The 15,868-nt window shown below is 44.4% G+C and overlaps 1 protein-coding gene and 1 long non-coding RNA gene across 5 annotated transcripts in view; one reads left to right on the top strand and one right to left on the bottom strand.

The window, feature by feature from the left end:
• Positions 1-15,868, top strand: part of LOC127542729 (uncharacterized) — a 147,806-nt gene that overhangs the window by 87,114 nt on the left and 44,824 nt on the right. For both annotated transcript variants that reach the window (XR_007948805.1, XR_007948804.1), the window contains 3 exons: positions 4,352-4,465; positions 6,128-6,285; positions 12,179-12,279. This is a non-coding gene — a long non-coding RNA (uncharacterized LOC127542729). The remainder of the gene's footprint in view (positions 1-4,351; positions 4,466-6,127; positions 6,286-12,178; positions 12,280-15,868) is intronic.
• Positions 1-15,868, bottom strand: part of LOC127542726 (uncharacterized) — a 58,451-nt gene that overhangs the window by 40,619 nt on the left and 1,964 nt on the right. The window contains exon 2 of one of the 3 annotated variants that reach the window (XM_051968496.1): positions 7,979-8,198. The exons of the other annotated variants lie outside the window; for them this stretch is intronic. The gene's annotated coding sequence lies outside the window, so the exon portion shown is untranslated. Of the gene's footprint in view, positions 1-7,978; positions 8,199-15,868 lie in introns of those variants that run through there. 3 annotated transcript variants of the gene reach the window in all.

The raw sequence follows: 15,868 nt of genomic DNA, 5'->3' as shown, positions 1-15,868 counted from the left end.
GATGGACGACAGGGAATGAGCACTAAAAGGCAGAAGGCAGAGCCTTGGGATGGGTCAGTTTCAGAAAGGGCAGTACAAAGACAGGGATACCCAAAGAGACAAGAATAGTTGGTAATTTGAGGGAGAGAGGGAAGAAGTCATTATGCGGGGGGGAGAGGCAGAGAGCAAGGAGCTGAAGGACCCAGTGGGGACACTTCTGAGGAAGAAGGGGATGGAACAGGAGGGAGCTCTTTGCTAGAACAGATAGAAGGTGGAGGGATTTGAGGCAAATCACCCTGAGTTAATAGCTGTTTCAGCCACTTAATTCTTCTCAGTTTGAATTTCTTCCTCTAAAAAGATGGAGATGGCGTTGGCCACTTAGGGCCCTTTCAGTTTGAAGATTCCATCGTTGAGGGAGAGAGAAGGGCAAACCCCATGGGAGTGAAAATCAGGAAGGAGAATTAGTGGCGAGGAGAACCAGAGAAGGTCCACTCGGCATGGATCATGGGAGAGACACAAGGTAATCCTCCTACCAATCAGAACACAGTATGTTGTGACAAAAATGATGTGTGTTCAAACTCCTCTTGTAAGCGTACTGGTTGTGTGTCCCTCAGCACATCACTTAAACTCCTTTTCTCAGTTTCCTTGGTTAGACTGGTTAGATTTTATTCCCTCTCCCTAACGTTTGATGCTTTTCCAATAGAGAAGGGGGAAAAAAACTTAATATAGAGGAGCAGTGGATTCTGAGTAGGAAACAGATATAGAGGAAAGGGAACACCATGGACAGAGCAAAGGGAGAGTCAAAGGAAGGGGGCAAGTGAGGATGTGGGGAGAGAGAGTGGAGGCTCGTCCAGGAGAGAGAGTCAGAAACAGAAGGTGATGATGGTGTCAAGATACAAAAGGAAGGGATCCTGATGATGGTGATGTTTTAGTACTTGGACTTACAGGCATAGAGTCAGGAAGAAGCAGAGCTGAGTCCTGCGATAGAGAGGAGAAGGTCTGTTTCATAGCCTAGGATTTGGAATCCGGGAGGGTTGGTTTCTCATTTTTCTTCATAGACTCTCTGGCTGAATGCCCGTAGACATGTTAACTTGGTCAAAGCTGAATTTCTTGTGCTTTAAAAAGAGGAGGTTGAACCCAGTGGCCCTGAAGATGTCAGATAGCTGCAAATATATAGGAGGGAGAGAGAGAGAGGGAGAGATATCAATGGTGTCTAAGAATACTTAGAATTCTAAATCTCCAATAACATTAGAACCAATCAGAAAAGGAGACACTACACAGAGTGAGAATCAGGTAATACATTTCTAAGAGCTGAGAGACATTACAGAGGAAATAGGGTGGGGAGAGAGGGAAAGGCAAGTATGAATAAGGGATGTAGGGAGATCTTTTTAGAATGTTTCCCAGATAGACACATAGAGAGACAGCAATAGACAGTAATTTAGAGTATCCTCAGGCCCAGTTTCCTCCTCTCAAGGAAGTAGTTTATTTTTTTTGGCCTTGAGGTCCTTGCCTGCTCTAAATCTCTAATGCTAAAAGTGATGAAATAAGGTGAAAATGACTGGTATATGTTTTGTAGTAGAGATATGCAGAGAGAAATTGTGTTAAAAAACTAGGGAGAGATCAAGAGATAGTCCACTAGAAAGGGGGTGACCAAAAGAGAAAGAATCTTTATAAATGTATTGAGAATGAAAAGGTAACTGCTGAAAGAAAACAAAAAGGGAAAGGACTCCTGCAGATGGGAGAAGGAAGAGAGAGTATGAGAAGGTACCATACTGGATAAAGAGACGGTAGGAAGAGACCAGTGAGAATAGAAGGTGAAGGGACTCAACAACATGAAGAGTCCATTTATTCCTGAGAGAGAAACACAGTGAAGAGGTAGGAAAGACAAAATTAAAGTACCATTAGGGAGAAGGGAGAGGGAGAAAACAAGGGAGAATCAAAGATCTTCAGGGGAGAATCAAAGAATCCAAAATTAAGACAAGAAGAATCGAGGTATAGAAAAAGAGGCAAGGGTCAAAGATGACTATGTCATAGAGTTGGAGATGGCACAGGCCACTGAGAAGGAGGCAGACACATGGACGTTTGCACTTGTTGAGAAAAGAGGGAATAAAAGTCATCGGCCTTTAGAAAGAAGGGAGAGTGGTAGAAGAAATCACAATTCCCATTGTGACAAAGGGAAGGGAACACTGGAATGAAAGGAATAGGAGAATAACATTTAGGAGAGAGGAAGAAAGAGAAAAATAATAGGAATGGAACACTTTGGTCATGGTGGGGAGGAAAGGGCCCACTGGGTAGAGAGCAAAGAGATACTGGAAGGGAAGGAGTGGAGAAAAGAGAAAAGACCATTAAGGAGGCCGGGAAAGGAAGAAACCATGGTTTAGATTAATTGTTGGGAAAACCCAAGGGGAAGTGAAAACATAATACTGGAATAAGATCAGGAAGACGAAGAGGAGAGACAGTGACAGAAACTGAGAACAAGACAAGAACCCTTGGATAAGGCTTGGGGACAGCTGGAGGAGAACCCAAGTGATGATAGAGGGATATAATAGAAAGAGAATTATGATTAGAGGTAGTGGCAATAAGTGACACAATAGGGTGAATCATCCTCCGTTTTTTAACTTTTTTTCCTGAGGCAATTGGGGTTAAGAGACTTGTCCAGGGTCACACAGCTAGGAAATGTTGAGTGTCTGAGGCCAGATTTCAATTCAGATGCTTCTGATTCCAGGCCCTGTGTGCTACACATTGTGCCACTGAGCTGCCCCTAGGCCATTATTCTCAGAGTAATTTCCACCTGAGTTCAAAGCCTTGTTTGACAATTTGTAGGTTAGCCAGACACCTCATCTCCTTCAGGCCTCTGAAAAAGATGGGGTGGGATGTGGCCTCCAAGTGTTCCTTCCCCTTAAGGTCTGTCAGTGTAAGACAAAGAGTGATGGATCCCCACAGGCAGGATGGATCAGGAAAAAACAGCCAGTGGGAAGAGGCCATTGGGTGAAGAGACAGACAAAGAGAAAGCACACTAGGTGTGAGTAGAGAAACACAGCAGACTTATGTGGGGAAGAGCATACTTGAAGCTGAATATAAATAACAGGATTTCTGTTAGTGGCTCTTTGGCCCTGGACAAGTCTTTAACTGTCACCACTTCCTCAGCTACAACAAGTCCTCTGGGACTAGAATGGCCGCTCAGTTAGCTTCCAGCTCTCTCAGATTCTGGGCTTGGACAGGAGAGAAGGAAAGATTACCTGCCATGGGGGCAGAGGATGGAGATTCAGGGAAACGGCTTCTTGCAGCAAGAGACATGCAGCTAACTCAGTACCATGGACAGAGCACAGGGAGAATCAAAGGAAGGGGCCGAGTGAGCCTGTGGGCAGAGAGAGTGGAGGCTACTCCAGTACAGAGAGTCAGAGACAGACACACAGGTGGAGACAGGGAGACTCTGAGAGAGAGAAGACTTCTTGGGAGTGGGGAGCGCGAGAGGGAAGAGACCAATGGGCGGGAATGTGAGGGCCCCAAGTCCACAACACAGGGAGCGATTAGAAGGAAGTCATGAAAGAGGAAGGGACACCTGGGGAAGGGCTGGGGGGAGGCCACTGGCTACTAAAGGTCCAGAGAACACTGTACTGGAATGCAGTTAATCCAGCCTGAGACATCTTCAAGCTGAATCAGCCTCAGCAAGTCCCTGAAGGTCTCTCAGTCTCTGTTTTCCCCTCTATCAGATGTTGCAGGGTTGCATTTGGGGGCCTCTAAGGTCCCTTGGAAGTGCAAGGAAAGATGGAAAGGGCAAATAGAGGCCTTAGTAATTGAATTGGAAGGAGAAAGACAGAGATTTAGTAAATCATTGAAGAGGGGAGAAATAGAAAAGGAATAGAGAGAGAGGGAGAAAAAGTGCTGGAGAGGGAGGGGGAGAAGGAATGATTTGACAGTGTAGATGAGATAGAGGGAAAGTGCTACTACAGAATTGTTGACAGAGGTTTTGAATCACAAGGAAAAAGAATAGAGGAAGAGATCTTCAAAGAAGGGACTGGGGAAAGGGAAAGAACAAAATCATTTGTTAGAGTAGTTACCTTGTGTCAGATGTTGTGCTAAGTGCTTTACAAAAATGGTCACATTTGATCTTCACATCAACCCTCTGAATTATGTATGACAATATATTCATTTTGCTCCTTAGAAAACTGAGGCACAGAGAGGTTCTCATCTGCACAGCATCAGACAGCTTGTAAATGTCTTAGGCTGCATTTGAAACCAGGTCTTCCTGAGTTCCGACCCAGCATTCTGTCTGCTGCACAAGCAGTGTCCCTGGAGCCTGGTTGGCCTGAGTCCAGATACTACCTCCAAAGCTATTCTGTAACTCTGTGTATCATTTCTACTGTCCCAGATCCAGGTTCTTCAGCTCTAAAATAATAACACTGGGCTCCAGAACCTCTGAGAATTCATCCAAGATCATATCGGAGCTTCTGGGATTTAAGGAGAAAGAAGACTCATACCACAGGTATTGGGATGGAGAGAGAAAGTGAAATACAGTGAAGAGCTTTATGGGGAGGCCTGAGAAACAGTCAACTAGTGAGTAAAGACTCAATAGAGAAAGTCAAAAGCAGAGCAACACCAAAGGGCAGAAAACCAGAAGGAAGTCAGAGAGACGGGGAAGATGGGAAGAGACAGAAAATATAGAGAAAGGCAGGATAGTCTTCTATAATTGGAAAGGGGAGGGAAAATGAAGAAAGGCCATTGGGGAGAGAGATGAAGACAAAAGCCTAAGACCAGATGAGAGAGATGAAATGGGGAGACACATAGAAAAAAGGTAACTGGGAATGAGCCATACTGGAAAAGCCAACTAGATGTCACAACAGACAGATCTTTGTCCTTGAGTTCAGATCAGCATGAGCTCAGCTCTGGACTCAGACACTTTCTCTGTGAGTCTGGGCAAGCACTTACTCTCTGAGCCTCAGTTTCCAACCCTGATATGAGTGGTTGTGTTTCATCAACAGTAATTCCCTTCTAACTATAAATCTATGATCTTGTGAGTGATGGAAGGAGACAGAGTGGAAAAGACTATTGGTCAGGGGAAAGTAAAGGAGATTTCCTGGGGAAAGGGACTGCAAGAGTATGGGAGGAGGAAAGGATGAATAAGGTCCTTGGGGAGAGGAGAGAATAGCATGTGATGAAATATAGATAAAGACTGTGAGCACAGGACTTAGCCAGGGTGGGGGAAAGAAGAAAAAGAATAACAGGAAAAGGAAGAGAGAAAGAGAGGAAGGGACCATTTTAGATGAGAGGAGAAAACAAAGGAAAGAGGAAAGGAGGATGGCATGGGGGTACAGAAAGACAAAGGTGAGAGCTCAATAAACACAGGGAGAAAGAAATAAAGTAAAGCCAGGACTAGAGAAGGAGGAGAGGGAGGAAATAAAAAAGGGGATGCTGGGCAATAGGCTTTGGAGCAGAAACCAAGAAGTAGTTCAGCAGGGCCTAGGAGAAAGGAGATGAAGAAACAAATGGAAAACATCACTTGGGAAAAGGATGGGAAGGGACCTTGAGGGAACTGCTAGAGACAAAGAGAAGGGATAACAGAATATAAAGAAAAGAAAAAAAGTCTCAGTTAACAGTCATGTTCCCTTCCAGCTGGAAACTTTTGATATATAAGTAATAGAAAGGGGGGAAAGTGGCCTTCCTGTGGTACCTCTAAAAGGGCCAAAATGTTCTGGGGAACGGAGACAGGGAGAAGGAGCAGAACAAGCTCCGCTATGTACAAAGGAGAGGGGAGAAGGAAAGGGGATGGACAACAGGGAATGAGGGGGAGGATGGAAGGAAGAGTACGTGGAGGGGGCCAGTTTGGGAGGGACGGTCAGAGAGAGAGAGAGAGAGAGAAGAGAGAGAGAGAGAGAGAAAAGGAAAAGACTTTATGCTAATTGGAAATGGAGAATGAGAAGACCCCAGTTTGGAGGGTGGGGAGAGGAAAGAGAGGAGTGAGATAAAGGACCTGGGATGGGAGGGCTAGGACGGAGCTAATTGCAAAAAAAGATAGAATGTTTTATTTGGGTCAAGTCACCCTGACTTAGCATCTTCCATCTGAAAATTAAGAGTTTGTCAAGTCACTTTTCTCAGTTTAAATTTACTCTTGTAAAAACGACAGAAATGTGTTTTGTTACTCTTCCAGTTGGATGGACAGTGATGAAGAGAGGCAACAACAAAGGGAAAGCCCATAGAAGAGAATGGGCAGCAAAGAGAATTAGTGGGGAAGAGAACCAGCAAAAAGCCCACTAGGCAAGGATAGTGGGAGAGAGAGAAAGTTAAGTCTCCAACAACCAGAGTATGGTAAGTACAAGTAAAGTACTCAAAATCTGCTTGTAACCTTACTGGCTGTTTGGTCCTCAGCATATCACGTAAACTCTCCAGTTCAGTTTTCTTTTCTTTCTTCCATAGACCTTTCCATAGATGTGTGTGGACTGCATAGATACTCAGTTCTCATCCAACTCTCTAATATTTTATGGTTTTCCAACAGAGAAGGGCAAAACAAGGTGACGGGTAGAGGCAAAGAGATTGAGATTAAAGGGAAAGGCTTTTGAGGAAGGAAGACGAACATTGGGAACTAAATAGCCTGTAGAGAGGAAAGAGTCAGAGGAAGGGGCCAAGCAAGGATGTGGGGACACAGAGAGGAGGCTAGTCCAGCAGGCAGAGAGGGAGACAGAGACACGGGTGGATTCCACCCAGGAGAAGCAGAAATTGTCAGAGAGAGAAGATTCCTTGGCAATGAAAGAGCCAGAGAGGGAAGAGAACAGTGTCAAGGAAGCAGATCTTTATGACCATGGGGGACTAAGTAAACCAAGGAAGGACCAAAGAGAAAGGAAAAATGGGGATTGCCTGGGGTACGCAAGTGGCAATTAATGATGGAGAGAGCACTTGAGTTCAAAATCATACCTCAGACCTTTTCATACATGAATTATCTTTAGAAAGACATGGAAGGTCTCTCAGGCTCAGCTTCCTCTTCTGACGAGCTTTAAGGTCCCTTCCATGTTTAAAATCCTGGGAAGGATGGAAAGAAGACAGAAATCCCTTTCGGGGGTTGAGATGGGAGGAGAAATTGAGCATTAAAAGATCTTTGAGGAGGGGAGAGACGCAAAGAATAGCCAGAGGGGGAAAGAAAGTGTTGGAAAGAAAAGGAGGGGGCCATTTACAATGTTGATAAGCAGAGATGAAAAACTCTACCGCAAAATTGTTGACTGTGAGTTTGAAAGACAAGAGAGGAAAGTAGAGGGAGAGATCTAAAAGGAAGAAAATATGCTTTGCAAATATTGTCTCATTTGATACCTAGGGCAGCTCCATGAGTTCCTTCCTTATATAGTCCCTATTTTATAATTAAGGCAAAAAGTACATTGGGATTGTGATTAGCCCAGGTTCACTCAGTAAGAAATATCTAAAGTTTAATTTGAACTCAGGTCTTACTAACTCCAGGCCCAGCACTCTTTCCAATGCCCCGGCCACGTCCCTGGAGCCTCGCTGATTTGAGTGCAGATCCTACTCTCCACTCTGCCGCTATAACTCTTTGCAGATCTCTATCACTCTCCCAGTCTCAGCTTCCTTCTCTCTCAAATGATGAGATTATACACAGAAGCCTGTGAGGACATGTCCCAAACTCAATCTGTGATTGAAGGAGAAAGAAGCCACACGTAACATAGCATTGGGCTAGAGGGAGGGAGTGTGAAATAGAGACAAGAAGTTTGTAGGGAAGTCAGAGAAATGGAGGGAGTAGAGTAGTGTGGAAAGAGGAGAGACAGAAAGGGAAAGGGAAGGGATGGCAATGGATTTCAGGGAGAGAGAGACCAAAGGGTAGAAAGGAAAAGAGAAGTGAGAGAAAAAGAGGGAAAGGGAAACAGAGACAGAGAAAGATAGAGACAAATACAGAAGAGGAGACACAGAAAGCTAAATAATATACAAAGAATCTGCAACTTGAAGGGAGAGGGAGAATGAAGGAAGTGCATTGTGGGAGGGGTGAAAGACATTTCAGAGGTCATTAGAATGGAAGATTGTGAGGGGAAAGTGACAGGAGATGATGTAGAGAGATCTTGTTAGAAGTTTAGGCAGATGGATACAGAGAGACACTGATAGACAGGAATTTAGAGTTTCTGGGCCTCAATTTGCTTCCTGAAGAAAGTAATTGTATTTCATGGGTCTCTGGTCCTTTTCATCTCCAGATTCATAATTCTATGAGTAATGAAAGGTCAAAAATACTTTTTGATATATGTTCTGTCTCTGGCAATTATAAATCTATGATTTCATGAGTGATGCAAGGAGATAGTGGGGGAAAGACCATGGTTCAGTGGAAAGAGAAAGAGACTACTGGGGAGAGAGGAGAAAGGAGAAAGAGAGGATTTTGACTAGGTCTCTGGGGAGAGAAGGAAAAAAGGCCACCATCATACATGGCAGAAGAGTGTCAATAGCACAATTGAGGTAGTGAAGATGAAGGTGAAGGGAAGAAGAGAAAATGATCTTTGGGTGGAAAAGGAAGGAAAGCAAAAAGAGAGGGAGCCATTTTGGATGTGAGAAGAAGGAAGAAGTGACTAAGATGGGATGGGGTGGAGGAGACAAAGGGAAGAATATGCTAAATATAGGAGGGAGAAAAATCTCCCACCAGGGATCAGTACCATTAGGCAGAAAGGAAATAGAATATTGGTGATAGAGAATTTTTGAGTCAAACTCAAGAAGTTGTGTAGAGCCTAGGGGAAAGGAGAAGAAGGATCCAGTAGAAAAGACATCTTGGGAAAGGGGAGGGCAGCTGGAGATTAAGGAGAAAGAGAGACAGAGTGAAAGACAAAAACACATACATGGAAAAACACAGACACACACAAATACACAGAGACAGAGAGAGTAGTTTCAGGGAAGGACCAGAAGGGAGAGATCACTGGGAAAGGAAGAAGGGGAGAAAAAAGGAGGAAATATGGGGAATAAAACGAGAATGGAGATACTATTAAAGAAAGGCAAAGAAGGAGTGAGAAAATGAGAAGGGCCTTTTTGGCATAGAAAAGCGATAAAACGAAAAAAAGCACTACATAGTAAGAAGAGAAAAAGCGAGAAGAAATCATTAGAAAAGTTACGTGGGTGGCAGGAAAATAAAGGGAACTTAGAGGATGTGGTAGTAAGGAAAAAAACAAAAAAAGAGAAAAGGATGAGAGAAAATGAAAAAGATAAACAATGTTGGGAAAGGGAGGAGACAATGTAAAGGAACAGATCACTGATTAGAGAAAAGACAGAGAAAGAATGAAGGGAGAGACCATAGTATAAGATGGGGGAAAGAAAAAGGAAAGAACCACTGATGAGGAAGAAGAGGGAGAGAGCCACTGGAAAGGACCACTGGAAAAACTGGAGAGGGGAGATACAAAGGGAAGGAACCATAAAGCACAGAGATGGAGGGGGAAGGAAGGTACCATTAGGGAGGGGAGACTAAACTGAGAAACCCAGGTGACAGGAAGAGGTAGAGAGAAAGGGCCAATGGGAAAAGAGGAGAGAGGAAATAGATAGGGAAGATACCATGGATGATGGGGATGGAGGGAGAAGGAAAGTACCATTAAGGAGGGCAGACAAAGCTGAGAAATAAATGGAAGGAAGCACAGGAGGTGGGGGCACATTGATAAAAGAAAGAGAATCGTGGGATCTGAAATGGAGAAAAGGAAAGAAACAATGAAGAGAACATTGTGAACACCTGGGAGAAATACAGAAAAGAAAGCAGAGAGTGTCTGTGGGAGGACAGACAATGGCTGCAGAGCAAAAGAAGAAAGTACTTGCTAAGGGGGGAGTGCTGGGGACAAGTCTGGGTCCTGTGCAGACTGTGCAGTGAGACAGGAGGGATAAAGCAGCAGAGCCTGAGGATGCTCTGAGGCAGCAAGGGCTCACAGTGGACTGGACTGTCAGGGAAAAGGAAGAGAATTCCTTATCCGAGACTATGAGACCAATGAGGAAAGAGCTGGAGCTAAAGGGGCAGGGAGGAGCCATGCTGGACAAAGCCATGGGCTGGGGGTCAGGACAGGCTGCCTCACAAACTCAGAGATGTGTGACCCTGCAAAAGGCCCTTGGCACCTGCTTTAGACCATAGTTTCTTCTACTTGTAAATGATGCTCTTGATCTCAAAGGCTTTTAATGTTGTGCTTTTATGAGAAAGAAGAGGAAAGTCTGAGGTTTGAGGTAGGAGGAGAGAAAAGCAGTTAGTAAGCAAACTCCATTAGAGAGACAGACAAATGCACAGAAATAGTGACAAAGATAGAAAGACACCAACAAAGGACTACAGGGACCTGGGAGAGTGACACAGGGGGGTCACGAGGCAGCTGGTTCTCCTAATGGCTAAACCTTGAGGCCTGGAATCAGGGGGATCTGAATTCTGGGGCTGACTTATAAGCTTCCTTGCTCCCTCTCCCAGAATCAGTTCTCCTTATATGTCTAATCCTTAGTTTCTTCAGGGTTAGAATAGACTTTCCTTAATTTTTTCTGCCTCTATGTGAGGCATCCTATAAGTGACAGAAAGAGAAGTTTCTCAGGCTAAGTGAGCTTGCTGTGGTGGCAGCGCTGCCAGAGGCTTCTGTGGAGTGCAATCAAGGAGACGCAGCAGGACAAGGCCCACTTTGTACAAAGAAAGAGGGAGGATAAAAAGGGATGGAGGACAGGGCATGAGCACCAAAAGGCAGAAGGCAGAGCCCTTGGGGTGGGCCATTTTGGGGAAAGGCAGTACAAAGAGGGAGACCCAGAGAGAAAAGAATAGTTGGTAATTTGAGGGAGAGAAAGAAGTTATTGTTGGGGGAGAGGCAGAGAGCAAGGAGCTGAAGGACCCAGCAATTTGTTTCTGAAAATTAAGAGCTGTTCATGTCACTTCAGTTTTCCCAGCTTGAATTTCTACCTCTAAAAGTGATGGAGATGGAGTTGGTCACTTAGGGACCCTTCCCATTGGACGATTCTATCATTGAGGGAGAGAGAACGGCAATTCCCATGGGAGTGAAGGTCAGGAAGGAGAGTTCATGGGAAAGAGAACCAGAGAAAGGCCACGAGGCATCGATCATGGGAGCGACACAAAGTCATCCTCCTACCAACCAGAACACAGTATGTTGAGAAAAAGTGATGTGTTCAACCCCCTCTTGTAAGCGTACTGGTTGTGTGTTCCTCAGCACATCACTTAAACTCCTTTTCTCAGTTTCCTTGGTTAGACTGATTAGATTTTATTCCCTTTCCCTAACGTTTGATGCTTTTCCAATAGAGAAGGGAAAAAAACTTAATATAGGGGAGCGGTGGATTCTGAGTAGGGAACAGATATAGAGGAAAGGGAACACCATGGACAGAGCAAAAGGAGAGTCAAAGGAAGGGGGCAAGTGAGGATGTGGGAGATAGAGTGGAAGCTAATCCAGGAGAGAGAGTCAGAGACAGAAGGTGATGATGGTGTCAAGATACAAAAGGAAGGGATGCTGAAGACACTGATGCTTTAGTTCTTGGAGTTACAGCCCTAGAGTCAGGAAGAAGCAGAGCTGAGTCCTGGGATAGAGAGGAGAAAGTCCGTTTCATAGTCTAGGATTTGGAATCAGGGAGGGTTGGTTTCTAATTTTTTTATATTGTCTCTGGTTGTTTTCCCATAGATATGTTAACTTGTTTAAACCTGAATTTCTTGTGCTTTAAAAAGAGGAGGTTGAACCCAGTGGCCCTGAAGATGTCAGATAACTGCACATATGCAGAAGAAAGACAGAGCGAGAGGGAGAGGGAGGGAGGAAGAGAGAGAGAGAGAGAGAGAAATGAAAGAGAAGCAATACATTTACAATGAAGAGGAAGACAAAAAACAGCTTGACAAGAGGCAGCAAATATATGTGTGAGGGAGAGAGAATCGTGGAATATGTTTAGACACAAAATTTGGATCCCACAAATGATGAGACAAAGAAAAAGGATAAAGTGACAATGGTGAGAGAGAGCTGGGTGGTACAATGTATATAGTGATGGGCCTATTATCAGGAAGGAATAATTTCCAATTCTGTCAGTATCAATAACCCCCGGACATTTACTAGCTCTTTTGCTCTGCACCAGTTGTTTAACCTTTGTCTCCCTCAGTTTACCGAGCTCTACGAGGTGGTAATAACATGCCCTACTTCCCATCAAAATACATTAATATTTGTACATTGTACAGCATAACCTTTACTGCCATTCATGGACTTAATTCTTATTTTCCTTCTTTTCTTCCTAAAAGGAATTGGTCATCAATGGTGTCTAAGAATACTGTGACTTCTACATCTCCAATAACACTGGAATCCATGAGAAAAGGAGAATACTACACAGAGTGAGAATCAGGTAACAGATTTGTGAGAGCTGAGAGACAGAGGGAAAACATTACAGAGGCAGAGGATGGGGAGAGCGGGAAAAGCAAGGGAGAATAGGGGATGTAGGGAGATCTTTTTAGAATGTTTCCCAGAGAGACACACATAGAGACAGCAATAGACAGTAATTTAGAGTCTCCTCAGCCTCAGGTTCCTCGCCTGAAGAAAGTGGTTTGTTTTTTAACCCTGAGGTCCTTTATTGCTCTAAAATTCTAATGCTAAGAGTGATGAAAGAAGGTGAAAATGATTAGTGTATGTTTTGTGGTAGAGATACATAGAGAGAAATGTTGTTAAAATACTAGTGATAGGGAGAGATCAAGAGAAAGTCCACTAGAAAGGGGAGATCAAAGGAGAAAGAGTCTTTATAAATGTGTTGAGAAAGAGAAGAAAACTGCTGAAGGAGAGCAGAAAGGGAAAGAACCCATGGAGATGGGGGAGAGGAAGAGAAACAAAGAGAAGGGACCATTCTGGATTGGGGTAGAGAGACAGTAGGAAGAAACAACTGAGAATAGATGGTGTGGGGACCATCCATTTGATGGATGGAATTTTAGGTCCATTCATTCTTAAGGGGAGAAACAAAATGAAAAGGTGGAAAAGACAAAAATAAAGAGACCATTAGGGTGTGAGGAGAGGGAGAAAACAAGGGAGAGACCAAAGGTCTTCAAGGGAGAATCAAAGAATCAAAAATTAAGAAGTAAGTTAGAACCAAGGAATAGAAAAAAAAGGCAAAGATCAAAGATGACGTAGTCATAGGGTTGGAGAGGGCATGGGACAGTGAGGAGAAGGAGAAAGACACACAGAGGGACCCACTGGTTGAGGAAAAGAGGGAGAGAATAAAGATCATAGGCCATAAGAAAAAAGTGATAGTGATGGAAGAGATCATTAAGGTTGACAAAGGGAAGAGAACACTGGCATGAGAGCAACAGGAGAATAACATTTAGGAGAGGGAAAGAAAGAGAGAAATAATAGGATGGAATCACTGTGAAATGGGGTGTGTGTGAGAAAATAGCCTTCTGGGTAGAGAGCAAAGAGAAAGGAGAAAAAAGAGAAGGGCAAAAGGGAACTCTGAGGATGGTGGGAAGAAATGAGAAAGGTATCACTGGGAGGGAAGGAGTGGAGAAAACAAGAGAAAAGACCATTAAGGACACTGGGAAAGGAAGAAACCATGGTTTAGAGTAGTTATTGAGGAAACCCAAAAGAAAATGAACATGATACTAGAATAAAATCAGGAGGAAGAATAGAAAAGACACAGTGACAGAAAATGAGAACTTGGTAAGTTATAACCACATTGGATAGGGCTTAGAGACAGCTGGAGCAAATCACAAGTGACATTGCAGGGATATAATCGAAAGGGAAATGTGATTAGAGGGAGAGGCAACAGGGCACACAATAGGCTGAACCATCATTCTTTTTTTCTTGAGGCAATTGGAGTTATAAGTGAATTATCCAGGGTCACACAGTGGAAAGTGTTAAATGTTTGAAGCTGAATTTGACCTCAGATCCTTCTGACTCCAGGCCCTGTGTGCTATGCACTGAGCCATCTAGCTGCCCTTAGGCCCTTATTCTCAGTCACATCCAGCTGAGTTCACAACTTAGCTGGACAATTTCTAGGTGAGCCAGTCACGTAACCTCCCTCAGGCCTCTGAGCCAGGTGTGCTGGGATGTGGCCTCCACCAGTTCCTTCCCCTTGAGGTTTGTGATTTAAGGAGGAAGAGTGATGGATCCCCACAGGCAGGATGGATCAGGACAGAACAGCCAGTGGGAAGAGGCCACTGACTGAGGAGACAGACAAGGAGAAAGTGCACCAGGTGTGGGTAGAGAAACATGGCGGACTCACGCGGGGAAGAGAATACGTGAAGCGGAATATAAATAACAGGAGTTCAATGTCTTCCCCCTAAAATCAGTGGCTGTTTGGCCCTGGACAAGTCTTTAACTGTCACCACTTCCTCAGCTATAACAAGTCCTCTGGGACTAGAAAGAGCCCCCAGCTCTGAGATTCTGGGCTTGGACAGGAGAGAAGGAAAGATTATCAGCCATGGGGGCAGAGGATGGAGATTCAGGGAAAGGGCTTCTTGCAGCAAGAGACATGCAGCTAACTCAGTACCATGGACAGAGAACAGGGAGCATCAAAGGAAGGGGCCGAGTGAGCCTGTGGGCAGATAGGAAGATCCCCTCTAAAAACGATGGAAGTGTAGTTGGCCACTCTGGGCTCTTCCAGTTGGATGATCCTCTCAGTGATAAGGAGAGGGCAGAAGTGGAAGGGCAGGAAAGGGAGATAGTGGGAAGAGAAACAGCAAAAGTTCCACTTAGCCTGGATGGTGGGAGACAGAGAAAGATAAGTGTCCAACAACCAGAGTAAGGTAAGTAGAGGGAAAGTGCTCCAGCTCTGCTTGTAGCCTTACTGGCTGTTTGGGCCTCCGCATGTCACATAAACTCTGCAGCTCAGGTTCCTTTTCTCTCAATAGATGTGTTTGGACTGCATGGACACTCAGACCCATTCCAACTCTAATATTTTATGCTTTTCCAATAGAGAAGGCGAAAACTACTTGGTGTAAGTGTAGAGGCAGAGAGATTGAGATCAAAGGGAAAGGCTTTTGAGGAAGGAAGACAAACGTTGGGAACTGAATAGCCTGTAGAGAGGAAAGAGTCAGAGGAAGGGGCCAAGCAAGGATGTGGGGACACAGAGAGGAGGCTAATCCAGCAGGCCGAGAGGGAGACAGAGACATGGGGGGATTCCACACAGGAAAAGCAGAGATTTTCAGAGAGAGAAGATTCCTTGGCAATGAAAGAGCCAGAGAGGGAAGAGAACAGTGTCAAGGAAGCAGATCTTTATGACCATGGGAGACTAAGTAAACCCAGCAAGGATCAAAGAGAAAAGAACAATGGGGATTGTGTGGGGTAGGCAAGTGTCAATTAAGGATGGAGAGAGCAAAGCAGTTGAGTTCAGATCAAACTTTAGACCTTTTTTATGCATGAATTTGTTTCAGGAAGACAGGGAAGGTTTGTCAGGCTCAGCTTCCTCCTCTGATATATTCCAGGGCTGCTCTGATGACCTTTAAGATCCCTTTCATGGTTAAAATCCTAAGAATGATGGAAAAGAAAAAGAAATTTTCTTGGGGGATTGAGATGTGAGGAGAAATTGAGCATTAAAATACCTTTAAGTAGGGGGAGAGACACAGGGAATGGCCAGAGGGGTAGAGAAAGTGTTGGAAAGGGAGAAAAGGAGGGGGCCATTTACAGTGGAGATAAGCAGAGATGAAAAGTGGTCCTGCAAAATTGCTGACTGACAGTTTGAAAGACAAGAGAGGGAAGTAGAGGGAGAGATCTAAAAGGAAGAAAATATGCTTTACAAACACTGTGTCATTTGAAACCTAGGACAGCTCCATGCAGCTGCTTACAAGATCCCCATTTTATAGTTAAAGCAAAAAGTGCATTGAGACTGTGACTAGCCCTGGTTCTTTCAGCTAAGAAATATCTAAAATTTAATTTGAACTCGGGTCCGACAGACTCTAGGCCCAGCACTCTTTCCAATGCACAGGCCACGTCCCTGGAGCCTCGCTGAT

The sequence above is a fragment of the Antechinus flavipes genome, chromosome X, assembly GCF_016432865.1.
Source record: "Antechinus flavipes isolate AdamAnt ecotype Samford, QLD, Australia chromosome X, AdamAnt_v2, whole genome shotgun sequence".
In the NCBI taxonomy this organism is placed as follows: Eukaryota; Metazoa; Chordata; class Mammalia; order Dasyuromorphia; family Dasyuridae; genus Antechinus; species Antechinus flavipes.
This window is presented reverse-complemented; position numbering and strand designations above follow the sequence as displayed.